Source organism: Planococcus citri, chromosome 5, assembly GCF_950023065.1.
Source record: "Planococcus citri chromosome 5, ihPlaCitr1.1, whole genome shotgun sequence".
In the NCBI taxonomy this organism is placed as follows: domain Eukaryota; kingdom Metazoa; phylum Arthropoda; class Insecta; order Hemiptera; family Pseudococcidae; genus Planococcus; species Planococcus citri.
In genome coordinates this window covers 48,705,984-48,721,777 of record NC_088681.1, presented here as the reverse complement: position 1 = coordinate 48,721,777, position 15,794 = coordinate 48,705,984, and the positions used below count along the sequence as shown (strand labels likewise).

At 34.0% G+C, this 15,794-nt stretch overlaps 1 protein-coding gene across 2 annotated transcripts in view; it reads right to left on the bottom strand.

Annotated features, from left to right (window-relative positions):
• LOC135847116 (mucin-5AC-like) overlaps positions 1-15,794 on the bottom strand; it is a 321,695-nt gene that overhangs the window by 239,656 nt on the left and 66,245 nt on the right. Inside the window, exon 1 of one of the 2 annotated variants that reach the window (XM_065366536.1) lies at positions 14,021-14,705. The exons of the other annotated variant lie outside the window; for it this stretch is intronic. The gene's annotated coding sequence lies outside the window, so the exon portion shown is untranslated. Of the gene's footprint in view, positions 1-14,020; positions 14,706-15,794 lie in introns of those variants that run through there. 2 annotated transcript variants of the gene reach the window in all.

The following is a 15,794-nucleotide window of genomic DNA, read 5'->3' as shown; positions in this document are numbered from 1 at the left end:
CAGCCTTCAACCATCACACCACATGTTTAAATTTCACTTTTACTCGCTGACAAAACATACCACCTCGTTCCAGGTTATTGCACACATCCTACACACGAGTTTAACGAAATACCACCCTTTTGAACTCTTTGTGGACTCGAACTCGACCATTCTATCTCGATTATGGTTACAAAAGGACAGCATCGGTTAGGTACTTCGACCCTGCATACCATCACTCAACGTATAAATCTCCCTCATCGCTTTCATCACAAACACAATGAGCCATGGAGTTTGTAACACAACAATGCAATCGAGACTCTCGACTCTCTCATCATACCAAAAACAAGCCAAACTCGCGTACAGTTGTACATATAATTACAACACATTTTGTCTTACAATTCCAGAAATAGTATATAAGGTGTAGGTATATTAAGAAGGTACCAAACCTAATACTTAACTTCTATAACTCTACGCTTCTGGAAGGAGGCGAAGAAGGCGAATTACAACCACGACACGTCCGAATTGTGTACAAACATTTACGAAAGCAAGGCAACGTCTCGGACGAAAGACAAATGAAAAGTAATTAAACAATAAACTAAATAGAGTACGCGGTGGCGATGGCGGCGCTCGCATTCATCGAAGATAAGCCAGGGCACGATTTTCTTTCTCTATCCGTCTGTCTATTTCTCTTCCGCCCAAGTCTATGACACGTACCTACTCGTACATGTCGATATATAGCACATATTTATATTACAGTGCTCGTAGGAGAGGTACCTCTACCTTCATATGACTGTATAGTGTATACCTTTACCTTCTCACCGTAATTAGTATTCGGCATTCGAAGAAGAAATATTACCGTACGCGAGCCAATATGTCACACGCGATTATTCAACGCTCGAATATATGTAACGACCGGAGACAGACGACGACGGTGACTTGGTCAGATCTCAGAGAGAGGAATGCTGCGTGAGACAGGGAGCTCGCCATCGCCAGCGAACGCAATTCGCGCAATGGTACAAATACATATTTGACAAACGACAAGTCGTTATGGTTTTTTATTATTTTTTCTTTTGTTTTCTTCATTCACCAAAGTAACAGTTAAGATTACGATAAATGAGGTAAGTGTCCTCGGCATCTTGACGTACGTTGCTGTGACTCGATGTCGATAGAATGTTTACACAGAATTCAAATCGTCTTCGAGAGGGGGTCAAATGTAGGTAGGTACTGAGCGAGGAGGAGAGAGGGAAAGATCAAAAAGGTCGTTTTGGTGTCAATGTTGGAAATTCGAAGAGATTATGAAAGTTTTTTGGTATCTACTAAATCATGGTGAGCATACTTTATGAGGGGGACATTTCGAAAAAATCAATGTTTTGAAAAATGGTGCAAAAATTCAAAGTTTATTAGTTCGGAATATGACAATAGGAATAATTGCAACGTTCCTTCCCCCACCTATGGGACAACCTTTTTCTTGAAGGAGATATTTTAAGGAACATTTCAAAGCGAACTTGCCAATAAAAAGTTGGCCTCACTAACCAAAAAAATTGCGGCCATTTTGATTTACAGGTCAGCCGAATAGATTTTGCTTTCCAACATAGGACTCGTACGAAATTTTTTGAAATGGATAAAGCTAGGTCAACAGATCATGCAAAAATTTATCACAATGCAGTCAAGATTTCAAGTGCCAAAAGACATTTTTTGATTTTAGGTGAATTTTTAAAAATCAAATTCAAGCCAAAAATGAGAAAAAAATTAATTTTTTAGCAAATTGACCTAGAAAGTGAAACTTGAAATATATTCTGTTTTCGACCTGGAAAATTGATTGGAAACTATTTCAATCCGTTTAGAGTAGTTCTGGAGCTTCCAGCACATTTTTGAAACTTGAAATTTCCACTAAATTTTATCAAATGAAGTTGGAAATCCGAAATTCACGTTGCACTCCAACTTAAACACGCTACATGCATGAAAAATCCACTATTTAATTTTTTATAGTGGCTTTAATGACTGAAAAATAGCAAAAAAGTGACCAAAAATTGGAGAAAAAGTGACCCAAAATTGGAGAAAAAGGTGACCAAAATTTTGAAAAATGAGAGCAAAGTTCATAAATGTTAGTCGGGGAGCTCGCATACGGATCTATTGCACCCCCCCTCGATCCACCGGGACAACTTTTTTCTTAAATGGGGAGTCCTAAGGAACATTTCTAGCCCTTGTCCTCAAAAACAAAAGTGGCCCTACTTATAAAATGACAACCATTTTGATTGACAGGTCAGCAAAAATCATCAGATTTTGCGTTCCAACATAGGATTTGCATGAAATTGTTTAAGCCGTACAAAAGTAGACCGAAAGATCAAGCAAAAATGTCACCTGTACAAATTTCAAGTGCTAAAGTACCTTTTTTGATTTTTGGTGAATTTTTGAAAATCAAATTTAGGCAAAAAAAAATTAAAATTCTACCAAATTGAACAAGAAAGCTGAAATTTGGAATATATCCTACTTTCGACACGCCAAATCGATTGGAAACGATTTCAAACCGTTTTGAGCAGTTCTGGAGCCTCCAGCAGATTTTTGAAAGCCGAAATTCCCACAGAATTTCATCAAATGGAGTTGGAAAGCCGAAATTCATTCTGCAAACTAATTTCAATACACTACGAACTGGACTGTAGGTGGATTTCAAGTCGTTTTAGAGCCTCCAGCGACTTTTTGAAAATTACTGGAGCCTTCAGTAGATTTTTGAAAGAAATTTCTCAAAATTTCATCAAATGGAGATGGAAAGCCAAAATTCATTTTGTGAACTAATTTCAATTCGCTACGAAGTCGACTGCTGGTGGATTTCAAGTCGTTTTGTAGCCTCCAGCGACTATTTGAAAGGTTGGATCGTGTTTTTTGGAAAATTGAAATTTTCAAAAAGTCCTGGAAGCTTTAAAACCATTTGAAACCACCATGCAGTCGACTTCATATCGTATTGAAATTAGTTTGCGAAGTAAATTTCAACTTGCTAACTCCATTTGATAAAATGTTGTGGGAATTTCAAGTTTCAAAAATCTGGTGACTCCAGTAATTTTCAAAAAGTCGCTGGAGGTTCCAAAACGACTTGAAATTCAGCTGCAGTCAACTTCGTAGCGTATTGAAATTAGTTTGCAGAATGAATTTTGGTTTTCCACCACCATTTGATGAAATTTTGGAAAATTTCAAGTTTCAAAAATCTACTGGAGGCTCCAGTAATTTTCAAAAAATTTCTGGAGGCTCTGAAACGACTTGAAATCCACCTACAGTCGACTTCGTAGCGCATTGAGATTAGTTTGCAGAATGAATTTCGGCTTCCCAACTCCATTTGATGAAATTTTGTGGGAATTTCGGGTTTCAAAAATCTGTTGGCGGCTCCAGAACTGCTCAAAACGGTTTGAAACCGTTTCCAATCGATTTGGCGTGTCGAAAATAGGGTATATTCCAAATTTCAGATTTCTTGGTCAACTTGGTAAAATTTTGATTTTTCCCCCTCATTTTTGGCCTAAATTTGATTTTCAAAAATTCACCAAAAATCGAAAAAAAAGACATTTTAGCACTTGAAATTCTGACAGGTGATAAATTTTCGCTTGATCTTTCGATCTACCTTTGTACGGTTTAGAAAATATCGGCTCTATCCAATCTCATCGTCTTACATTTTTTATGTTGAACAGTTGGTTTTTAATTTTTTTTTTAAATGATAATTTTGAAGGATTTTTATGAAAACCTTTTTTACACGACAAATCTTTTAAAAACCCCTCCAGCGACCTTTTGAAAATTCTTGAAGCCTCCAGAAGATTTTTGAACTTGAAATTTCCACAAAATTTCATCAAATGGAGTTACAAAGCAGAAATTTACTCAGCAAACTAATTTCAATACGTTATGAAATGGACTGCAGGTAGATTTCAAGTCATTTTGGAGCCTCCAGCTTCCTTTTGGAAATTACTGGACCCTCCAGCAAGTTTTTAAAACTGGAAATTTCCACAACATTTCATAAAATGGAATTGGATCAATTGAACCTCAAGCTGAAAAAAGTTTTTCAAAAATTTCTCTAAAAAGGCGAAACATAATTGAAATAGTATGGAATGAAGGAAAAATAATCATTCGAGACCAGAAATTTGATTCTCTGCAACTTTCAATATTGTGATGGAACATTAAATTTCATCCTCAAAGCTGGCTTTCGGATATCCTCAATAAAACTTGATAAGAATCGCATAAAACAATCAGAAATCTGTTAAAACGAAATTACCCCCCCCCCCCTAACCCCTAAAAAACAAAAAAACAATAAACATAGTGAAACTTTCGTGAAATTTGACAAAATGATTCAGAAATTTAGTAAATAGGTAAACAATGGTTGAAATCTATTAGATCCAGCCTCCATTTTTCCCTCTTAAATTGACCAAAATACTGTCATAATCACATGTTGTTAGTATACGGAAATTTTCTGCAAATGAAGTATGAATTATCTTTTACTGTAAAATTGCATGTGCCTTACCTATCCCAAGTACAATTCGAAATAAAATGAAGTAACCCAAGTATAGGAAGAAGTGACTATCTTCAATCGGTGCAATTCGCAAACAGCCAAATAATTCGCAATATTGTTAAATTACGCCGTTGAAAAATTCTACGACCATCAGAGAGACCATGTAATCGAGCGTATTGCAAACACGTTCCAAACACGAAAAATATACGTTAAAAACGACATATTTTATACCATCGCATTATCGTCTTCTCGATACGCCATCATCAAAAAAAAAAACGACATCATCGACGTAATGAGCCGAGCTGGTTAACATCGTGTAATACATTTAGTACTCGTACTTATAGGTATATAAGCGAAAAAATTAATACAACGTTCAACAAAGTATCCAACATGTTATTGAACTCATTAACGAAGACGCCGAAATCAGCGATGAAGAAAAAGGGTTATAACGTTTTTATCGCCATAATGGTTAAACGTGTTTCAAAAAACAACCGTGAAATACGTACTAGGTATAAATTTCATCGAGCAAATCAGGAGCTAAAAATTTGATAATTTTTTAGTATCTTTTTCTTCTGGTTGTGATAACATGTGTCCAATTTCCTCGAACGTGACAACATTTCGTTGGAAAAACACCGCCAAAAATTGGCAAAAATCTGTCTGGCAGATTCACGCGTATGGTAATCCTACCAAATCGTCGATAAAATATCAGATAAAAATCAGCTAATAGCTAATGAATACATATCAACGTACTGCATTGCAAATCCGTATAAGTATGTACGAGTACGTATGTTCGATTGACCTCTAACACATTCACAAAAAAAAAACCTCGATACTTGACAGCATGATTCGAATCGACCTTGACCATCAATTTATAAATTCTTTATAGTATAAAATCTCAGCACGTATTAAGTAGCATAAGTACATATTTGCAACAATCGGAGATACGCGATCGGTGATATTTTTAGATGAAAATCCGCCATTCGCCAATGTCAAGGAGCAAATAAACAGCTACTGTAGACGAATTCTTAAAAAATCCCTATAGAAAAAAAAACAACTAGTTTTCTGTATGTTTATAATACGATCGTAAAATTACGAGATTGGCGCACAAAACACCCACTCAGATTTAGAATTAAGTATACGAAATATTGCCCAAATTCTATAGCAACTTTCGTTACATCAAAGTAAACAAATTAATGATTATCGATCGTATCGAAGAGTTTGGCTTCGGATCGATTCGATAATCATTTCTGCGAAATTCGGTCCACGATTAGATCACCACCTCCTAAAAATTCCACGACTCCACACGTGGTCCAAGAAATGAATGAAAAAATAGAAAAAGAAAACGAAAAGAAACCACGTCGAGGAAAGTTGGAAAAAAAATATACAAATGTTAGTTAGGTATTTAAAATATTTATACGTGGTTTCCAAGTCAATTTATCGCATAAATACTGCGGGTCTTAGTTATACTCGGAATAGTTGAACGATTTTTTACGACCTGGCAAACGCCAAGTTCACTATCGTTTGATAAAACTTCCTGACCAAGTTCAAGTGCTTCGAAAGTTTTCCATATGCTAACGGAGCTGAGCAGCGATGACGACGAACCTTATCGAAGGTCAGCTCGCTGTAGTCTATAAATCGTTTTACGTTCGAACTCACGACTACGTCTTCTTTTCTGTACGTACTTGGGTAAATTATAGGCATAGTGATCAATTTTCTTCACTCACGAGTTTTTTTAAATCAGATTATAGCAAAATAATAGAAAAACGTGGAAGCAATTGAGAATATACTCGAAATGGGAATATGGCTGTGCACATTTCATCAGTCCCATTTCTCTAAGAATTCAAACTTTACATGCGGTATTTCAACTTCCACAAACACGAATCCGTTCAAAAACAATACCATAAGGTCTCCATTTGCACAGAAAAGGTGCTAGTTGATGAAAAAAATTCATAGTCAGTCGATCGTGCGTCCGTCGATCGGAACAACACCTGCGATTATTTTAACATTCAGGAGTGCATACGAGAACATATACGTAGGTATAAAATTCAACTGCCACCGCACCTTTGATCTCACATCAAAGCAGCTGTTTCGATGTTGATTCTTGGATATGTTTAGAATGAAAAAATGATGGGAAAAAATATGATTCAATAATCACTTACGAAGGAACTTTTCCAACTACAGGGTGTCTGTTTACTAAAACCCAGAAAGCTGAATTCGTGCTTTTTTGTACTCACAAAATGAAATTTTTACCACGTCAATGTCATTAAATCTATCCATAGTTACACCCCCCCCCCCCAAACAAGTCTTTAACGTGCCCCAAGATTTTTAAAATATTCTGACAAGATTTTTTTGATATTTTTCTACATTAGTTCACATTATGAGATTTCAAGATTCGTCCTCTTCTCCCCACTCCTCTCTGCCCATTTCATCATTTTATTCACAAGAACGAGAAAATTGTCAAAAAAAATTTCACAAAAATTCTAATGAGGTTCGTACAGTTTGTTGAAATCCACAATCCAGACATTTTTGTGATTTTTGGACTACTTACTTTTTTTAATGACCTGAAAAATTTTCATTTCTTTCATAACTCAAAATTTTAAAAAATAACCTCGTTTTTTTAAACAATTATTTTTCAGAAAATTCAAAAAAAAAAGTCAAGTAGCTGAAGTAGCCCAAGTGAAAGCGAGAGCAAAAGGAAAATTTTTGATTTGAGAAGGTTTTTTCTGTATTTTCTTGAACTATTATGGCAAAAAAATTGAGAAAAGCAGGAAGAAAAATCGAAATTTGCGCATCTTTTTTACAACTTTACCAACCAACTGTTAAATTTGCTAAAAAATTTTGATTTTGAAAAGTTTGTTGATAAAATCGTAACGCAAATTTTCCCATAATTTTCTCACATTTTTTGTCATAATAATAAAAGAAAATTCAATTTTTAAAAAAGCATCATAACAAACTGATTTTGATTCCATTCTCAGCGAATTTCCAAGTTTGAAAGTTAGTACTTTTGTTGCTTAATTGCATGATTTTTCCTCAACACACAAAAAAAAACATTATTTATTTTTTAACGTGAGAATCGGTTTTATAAACTTTAAATTTTCAGATTTGAAAGATGTAGTTTTCTAGAAAATTAAATTTGAAAAAAAAGAGAGAAGTAGCCAGAGCGATGCGAGGCAAAAGTTTTTGGAAATTTACAATTCAAGACGTATGAAACAGAAGAAATTGAATAAAAATTGGAACCAACGACAGGTTTGATAATTAATGACACTATTTTTTTTTTTTTAGAAATTTTCGTGCTTCTTTTCTGAAGAAATTTCCACACTATTTTCTTGTTTTTTTCAAGCCAGTGAACAGCTCTGAACTGACACTCGATTTGAGTTAAACCAAGCCAGATTGAAAGAGCATGTCTTAAAACCCCAATAACAAATATTTCAGGTCTCAAAATTCATTTTTGGATTTTTGGGGAATTTTTGAAAATTTAAAAAATTTAAAAGAGCTGTTTCCAGAGCAATTAATAAACTTCTTATTCATGAAATGTGTGTGTGTTTTTTTTTAGCAAAGTGAGCCAATGTGAATATTTTCTTCAATTGAAATCAATCCCTAACATTGATATCAACCATTAGTTTTTGGCCACTCTGGAGCTTCCAACAATTTAGAAGAAACTTCAAAAATTCCCCAAAATTACTAAAATGTGTTGAAATGTTTTTTTTTTATTTTTCAAATTTTCAAAAATTTACCGAAAATGAACTTTTAGACCTGAAATTTTTGTTACGGGCTGTTTATAAGACATGTTTTTTCGATCTGGCTTGGTTTCGTTCAAATCGGAGAATACTGGCTCATGAGATTTTCTTGTTCGCAAAGACACCTTTCAATCAAAATTTTTCAATTCGAAAACAAAAGTTTGAAAAAAAAATTAATCCAACTCTCAGATAGAACAACTTTTTTTCGCTGCAAGATTCTGAGCATTTATTATGTCTTCAACTTGTTGAAAACGAGTCCATTCACGCGACAATTTCTCTTCTAATTACTTTAGTCTCGTAAGTATTCGTACCGACAGACAATAAGTGGACTTTCGACGGTCGCAGAAAACAATTAAACATCGACCAGATCTACGATTTTATCGCCTAATTTGGCCTTCGTAAGTACCAGTTTCCAAGATACCTGGGTACTCTTCGCAAACGATAACATAATTACGATTCGAGAAGAAAGCAACGATGAGTAAGCGTAAGTACGAGTGAGTATAATATTCTGGTATATGTATCTTGTACCTGTACATCGTACATTTACTTATACGAATATGTACAGAGAATATATGTAATTAGTGCATGTGTAAGTTTTTAAGAATGATAATGTAATTATATTTTTAAATGACGAGTAAACTTCTGTTGGTAGGTAGAGGTACCGAAAAAGAGGAAAAAAACTGGTACCAACACTCGAAATTAATAAATAATACCGGGTAAGTATATAAGAACTAGGGGGCTACGCCCCCTGGCCGCTTCGCGGCCCAACCCCCATACTCGTTCCTCGGGCTTCGCCCTCGGAACTCGCTCTTGGGGGCTGCGCCCCCAAACCCCCCTTCGCTCACTCTTAGGAAAGGTTTGCTACCAAGTATATGCCAGTGTCTCCAGATTTGGCGATTTATCGCATTTTTGGCGATTTGAAATCGTGAAAAGCGCCCAAAAAAGGCTGTTGGCGATTTGTCGCATTTTTGGCGATTTGAGATTTCTTCAATCTTTTCTTTTTTAATGGGATTTTTCATTAAATTTTGTTTTTTTAAAAAATATTTTTTGTAAAAAATTATAAAATACTTTCTGCAAAAGGAATAAAAAAATACAATTTTTTCTGAAAATTTCAGAAAAAAATTGACATATTATTGGTGGTAGCTTAACGAAAAATCTGGCGACACTGGTACGTTGGCGATTTTTGGCGATTTCAGATCGGCGAAATGGCGACCTCGACCTCGCATCCAAAAAATCTGGAGACACTGGTATATGCTTCGATTAGAACTTTGATTAAAATGATAGATGATAGACGCGAAAGCAAAGTACTGATGATAGACGGATTAACATTATAACATTTATTAGCAATAATACATATTAATATTATGTATCTGTTTCTGTTGAGAATTTCACGCTTCATCGATATGCGATATGCATAAATCATAATCCTCGCATTGTACTTAAGAATTCCGTTGTTGGAGGAGTGGGAGGTTTGTATGCGCGCGCATGTCGCGTGATCCTGTCTGGAATAACAACGACAGCGATGCGTTGTCCGGTACATTTACGTTGGTGTGTGTGCGTATGCTTGTGTGGGTGTGTAAGTACACACATCGTTGTAACGGTTGTTTGTTATAAAATGCCATCAAAATCGATCAAAATCACACGATCTAATTAACTTTTTGCTAATCTGTTTTCACCATTTTACAGAGCATGAAATATCGAACATTTCCCTCGTTGACAGTACCCATCCAGCGTTTTTAGTTTTCGAGATAATTTAATTCAAAATTGTGTAACTGAAATTCGAAATTTGAATTCAAAATAGCTCAAAAACTAAAAACCTCAGAGGGGTAATGTAATCGAGGGAAATGTTCAGGATTTAATGCTCTTTAAAATGAGATATTAACCACCCTTCTAGCCTTTTTCGTTCTTGATATATTTGAGAATAATCGAAAAAACGGCAAAAACAGCCCATTTAAACTCAAAATTTGGGCCCTTTAATTTCAAAATTTTTGCCCCCACGTATTTTTCCTATATTCTAGAGACGTTAAGCTGTCGATTAAAAAAAAAATCAGCTTTCTAGGTGCCATAGATCGGGCTCAGGACTTTTTTCCGATTTTTCGGGTATTTTTTAATTAATTTTTTTCGTATTTTTCGCGTATTTTTGGGGTATTTATTTTTCTTGCAGCTTTATAGGATAGATGTAATAAGATGAATGAGACGATCAATACGTGCCATAAAACTGATCGATCAAATCAAATAACGGCCGATCGAGTTATCGAAAATTACATAAGTTATTAAAGCTCTCTTTACCATCGCCTCGTCCTCTCTCCTCTTCGTCTTCGTCCTCGTCCTTTTGGTACAATTATATTCGAGATTTCCAACATCCATTTAAATACCACGTGATTCGGTAGGTCGTTTCGGGACCACCTAGGGTATACGATTATGTCATGATTAACGTCTCCCTTATATTTTGTTCGAGAGTATTTCTTTTTTTGAACGTTTGTAAGTATACGTTCATTTTTTCAAACGATGGAACATTAATTTAGATTGAAAATAGGTTCCTAATTTCCTCTGTACAATTTTAAATTACCATTCTATTATCTGCACAAAATTGATGGGTTGCCAATTTATGCTGAATATAGGCTATAGACTGGACAATTTTTTTAAAATCATTTTATGAGTTTCCCTTTTTCAGTCATCCGGTCAACAATTTATACAAATCTATGGAAAATAAATTATAAAATGAGCAATTTTTTGGAAAAAAATCTGAACAATTTTAAAGGGGGAAGGGGAAAGCGCACGGATCCCTCCCTCCCAAAAAATCCTCCCAAAACAACGAATTATATGTCTTTGCGTATTAATACAAAGTAGAGTGATTTAGCTGTTGTTGAACTTACATGATTTTGAGGATCTTCATTTACCTGAACCGAAGTTGATTTTACATCATTTTCAGCGAATTTTTGAGCAAATACCTACGAACCAGAGGATCATTTTAAGGTCAGGATTTAAAAATGCCAGTTGTAAATTTCGATTTCGGGCAATTCAAAATCTGAGAAAATGACTGAAATTTTGTAAGAATTGCAGTATAAAGAAAAATTGGTGATTAAATTGACGAAAAAAATCAGAGAAAAATTACTGAAATCTGAGTGAAAATTGACGATTTATCGCCATAAAAATCAAAGCATTTACATTACGTTTCAATGCATTAACTTATCGAAGTGTTGAAATTTTCAAAAAAAATTGAAGGTGTTTTCTATCGATTAAAAATTGAAACTAAAAATGCTACTTTTTATGCTCAAACTGAAATTTTTAAAAATGCTACTCGTGTGTGATAATTTTTGATTTTTAGGAGAAAAAAGATAAAATACGAGTAGAGACCACCTTTCTATGGGTACGAATTTTTCAATTGGAATTCAATTTTTTCAACATTCATTTACTTTTATTGGCTGACAAAGGAGACAAAGGAGACGTCTCTGTCCAATTTGAATTTTTTTTGGTACCTATCAGCGTTGATTTTTAAAGCGACCATCTCTAAAATTCAAATCGTACCTTCTCATAATTTTTTCTAACTTTCAATCACTTCAAATTTTTATTTTTACAGTATCTTCTCAAACTCACAGCCAGATTTTCGATCTTTTTTCAAATCAAATTTTCAAATTTTCCAAGTCACCAATAGCAAAATTTGATTTTAATTATGAGTACCTATTTTTAATCAAAAATTTCTTCAAAATGGAAGTATAAATTAGGTAGATATAAAATAATTTTGATAAAAAAATGGGTACAATTTTTCGATTCTCGCGACATCTACGATTCGCTCATTCAGGACATCAATACAAAAGAGTGAAGTTGTTCAAAGTTTGTAAGTATGAAATTTTATACTCCACAACTTTTCTCCCACTCATTTTTCTAGTTATACGATCTCAAATTGAATTTCACTCGAAAATCGAATGTTTGTGATGAAAAAATGGAGAAAAAAATCCAAATTTTGCAGCAAAAGTTATCTATTTGAGTCAGTAACACTAAAAATTGAGCTCAAAATATCTCAAAGAAAAGGTCTCTCACAAGTAGAAACAATGAATCTAGTCATAGGAAATTTTTTTCAGATCTACTTACAATCACCTACCTTCATTTTTTTCATGAAAGATCGTCAGTTTTTTTTTGTCCAAAAAAGTCGTTTCTGAATTCTGTTTTCAGAAACCATTGATCCAAGTTCAACGCTCCAAAACATCAGCTCAAGCCACAATTTTTTAAAAGCATTTAATTTCTCAAAAAAAAAGTTATTTTTGAAAAAAATTTGAATTTTTAAAATAATTTTCATCACAAACATTTGGTTGATCAATGTTTTACTCTTCAAATTCAGCTCAAAATGAATCATTGCATTTCTTCTGCGATACCCTAAGTTTTCCCTTCCTCTCCACTCCCCCCCAAAAAAATCGATTTTTTGTGATGAAAAAGCATTTTTCTTCGAGAATTTCATTTTTCAGGAGGGAAAAAAATGTTGGAGAAAAATCCAATAGTCCTATGAAAAAATCAAAGAGAACCAAAATTGTCAAAAATAAAATTTCCATTATAAAAGGATTCGTTTTCAAGTCATTTTGAGCCAAAATTTGAGCAAATAACTATTTTTCAAATTGACATAACTAGGTCAAATTTTTGAGCTACCTATTTGAAAAAAAAACAAACTCAGTACCCAGGTAGGTATCTACTATCAAAAAAATCAGAATAATTTTTTGTGCATCTTCAAGAACGTGGATGATACTTGAGAAAATTAAAAAAATCAAAAATGCAAAAATAAAAAGTAAGGTGTATCCATTTTTTAATTTTATTTTTTTCTTCTCAAGCTTGCCTATATCATTTACTATTGAAGATGGATTAATTACATACAGGACCTTTTTTGAAGGAAATTAATTCAATTCATTGCACATCAGAGCAATCTTCAAAACTGAAAGAGATAGGCAATCTTGAAAAGATGAAAATGAAGAATTTTGCTCCACATTAATTTATTTTGACATTTTTTGAAAATTTTCTAGAATACTGCCCACTCTATTAAAGGTAGGCATAAAGTGATAATTGCCCATTTGCTGGAGATTAAATTCTCAAAATTCGAGATTGTAACATCAATTTGGAAAAAAAATGGAAATTTTTATGAAATGTGCCAATACTTTTCGTGTCCACTGTGAATACAGCGCGTATTTTCGTTTATTGAAATCAAGGTGTTTCAAGGGTCAGTTCCCTCTTCACATTTTCTCTTTTGGTTTGAGCAAGAACATATTCTTCGTAGAATAAGATCAAAAATAGAAATAAGTAGGTAAATGCATATGCAATTCAATTTTCAAACAATTGAATAATTGTTTTTTTCCACCTATTTCAATATTTCATTTTTTTTTTTAAATCCAGTGTAAGTAAGCTTTACTTGCATCATTGATGTAATAATACAGTCTATTACTACATCACAACTCATAAGCAACTGAGAAAATCCATTTATAGAAATACGTACAGAATTATAAAACCAATTTTTCAACATTTTACTCGATTACAGAAGCAGGTGTTGGCAAAGAGATCATTTTCTCCGATTGTAAAGCAATATGGCAACTGAAATTTATTCCTCATTCCTCCACTCCCCCCCCCCACCTCACCTTCGCCATTAGATTCACAAATGCTCAAGTTCGCACAAATCACCTCGTTCAAAATACTCAAATTGAACAATTCAATCGCACTCGCAAGAACTGACCCGCTCAATTTAGCAGCTTCACACTTCCATCCCATCCTCCTCTTCATCTGGACCATTTTACTCGTACAAAACGAGAACCCAACCACCACCTTGAAAAAAACTCCAAATTACCTTTATCGAAGTATAAAAAGGGGGTACGTGTATGATCTAATCCGTCAGCAACGTAGACTCTTCTTATCACTCCTTTGAATAAATTACATCGCCGAGTCGAACATAGGTGTATGAATCACCTCACACACACACAAGCACAATACACAATGAAAAATGAAAAAAATCGAACAATACGAGACGAAAATAGCAACAGTGATAATCGCGAACAATACAAAAGAGATAAGCGAGTGAGCAAAATCAAAAATCAAGATACTAAAGCACTCGCGAAACACCAGAAAATATGAGAATGAGAAAACACACTAAAAAATACGTACTTACATAAAACTTATACACGAATAAAATAATAATATTGTGCAATACTAAAAAAACGTTCGATCATACAATATTGAATGAAAAACAAAAAAATCACACACAAGACACAAACAAACACTCGACAAAACAGCAAACGTTTACAAGTACGAAATTTGCTTAAATTTTTTTCAAATTTTAACGGACATCGTAACCAATGCCAGCTCACGATTAGCCGCGTATAAAGAAACAGAAACACATTTTTAAAACAGCGGACATCACATCACCGTGCACACAACGACTGCCTTAAAAACCTGCGTTAGGTTTCTCCGATGCTCCCCGGTACTAACGTTAACGTTCTTTTCACGTTTGTAACACGTTGAAAAAAAAAATGTTGAATAACTACATGGTTGAGTTACTCTATTCCGTCAGGCCTACCAACATTACCGATTTCATTGCACCGGCTACACACAACACAATCATGCAGAGAAAGAAGTAAAGAACACAGAACGCCGAAGGTATAATGTAGTTTTTGTTTTTTCGCGCCATTATCACCGAAATCCCCCCCTCTTGGGCCCCCCTCGACGGCCTCCATCACGTGTATTTTTTCGATTAAAAATTACCTGGCTGACTCGCAGCAGACGTACAGGTACATAATACAGGTAGCTAGACCCTATGAGTGTGGTGGTAGACGAAATACTACATAAATGCACACGATTGAAATGTGAAATACGTACGTTTATGTATACGTACAACTTTACGTGTATTTTTGGGCAAATGTTTTGGGAAATATGCTCGTATCGCTCGTATAGGTAGAGGCACATTAGTTTTACTACTACACACATATGTACATTTGTAACCTGGGTACCACATGTGTGACGAATGCTCTTTATTCTTACAAAACAAAACTGAAAAATGTACGTGGAATGCGGAACAACATTCATCTGCGATGTTTCAAAAACTTGATAACAGAAAAAAAAGGAAAGAAAACTGAACACAAGCAATAAATTTCGAAAAATGAAAAGAACGATCGATGGAAAAAAAGTAGTCTCTTTTTGAGAGAGGTTTGATCGATGAGTACCTAAGCAATATTCAACTGTTAATTTGTTTTCAATTCATTTAAACGAAAACATATCATTTTCATATTTAACTCGATTTTGGATTAAAGTTTTTGCATTGAATTAATTGTTTTGAAATTTCCAAATATGGTTTAAAACAATTACTTACTGCTAATGATTTTTGTTTTTTTTTTATTTTTTTTTTTTTGTTACAAAACACACAGTTTTACTTTAAAGCTACTTGAAAATTGAAATTAGTGGTCCAGTTAAGGGAATGTTAAAAAACTCCTAATCGTCATTTTTATTTTTATTTTTTTTTTATTTATTTTTTTTTTTGTTAAAAACAACACACAGTAAATTTTATTAGAAAACGACTTGAAAAATTGAAAATCGAAATTGGTTGTACAATTTAGGGAATGTTAGGAATA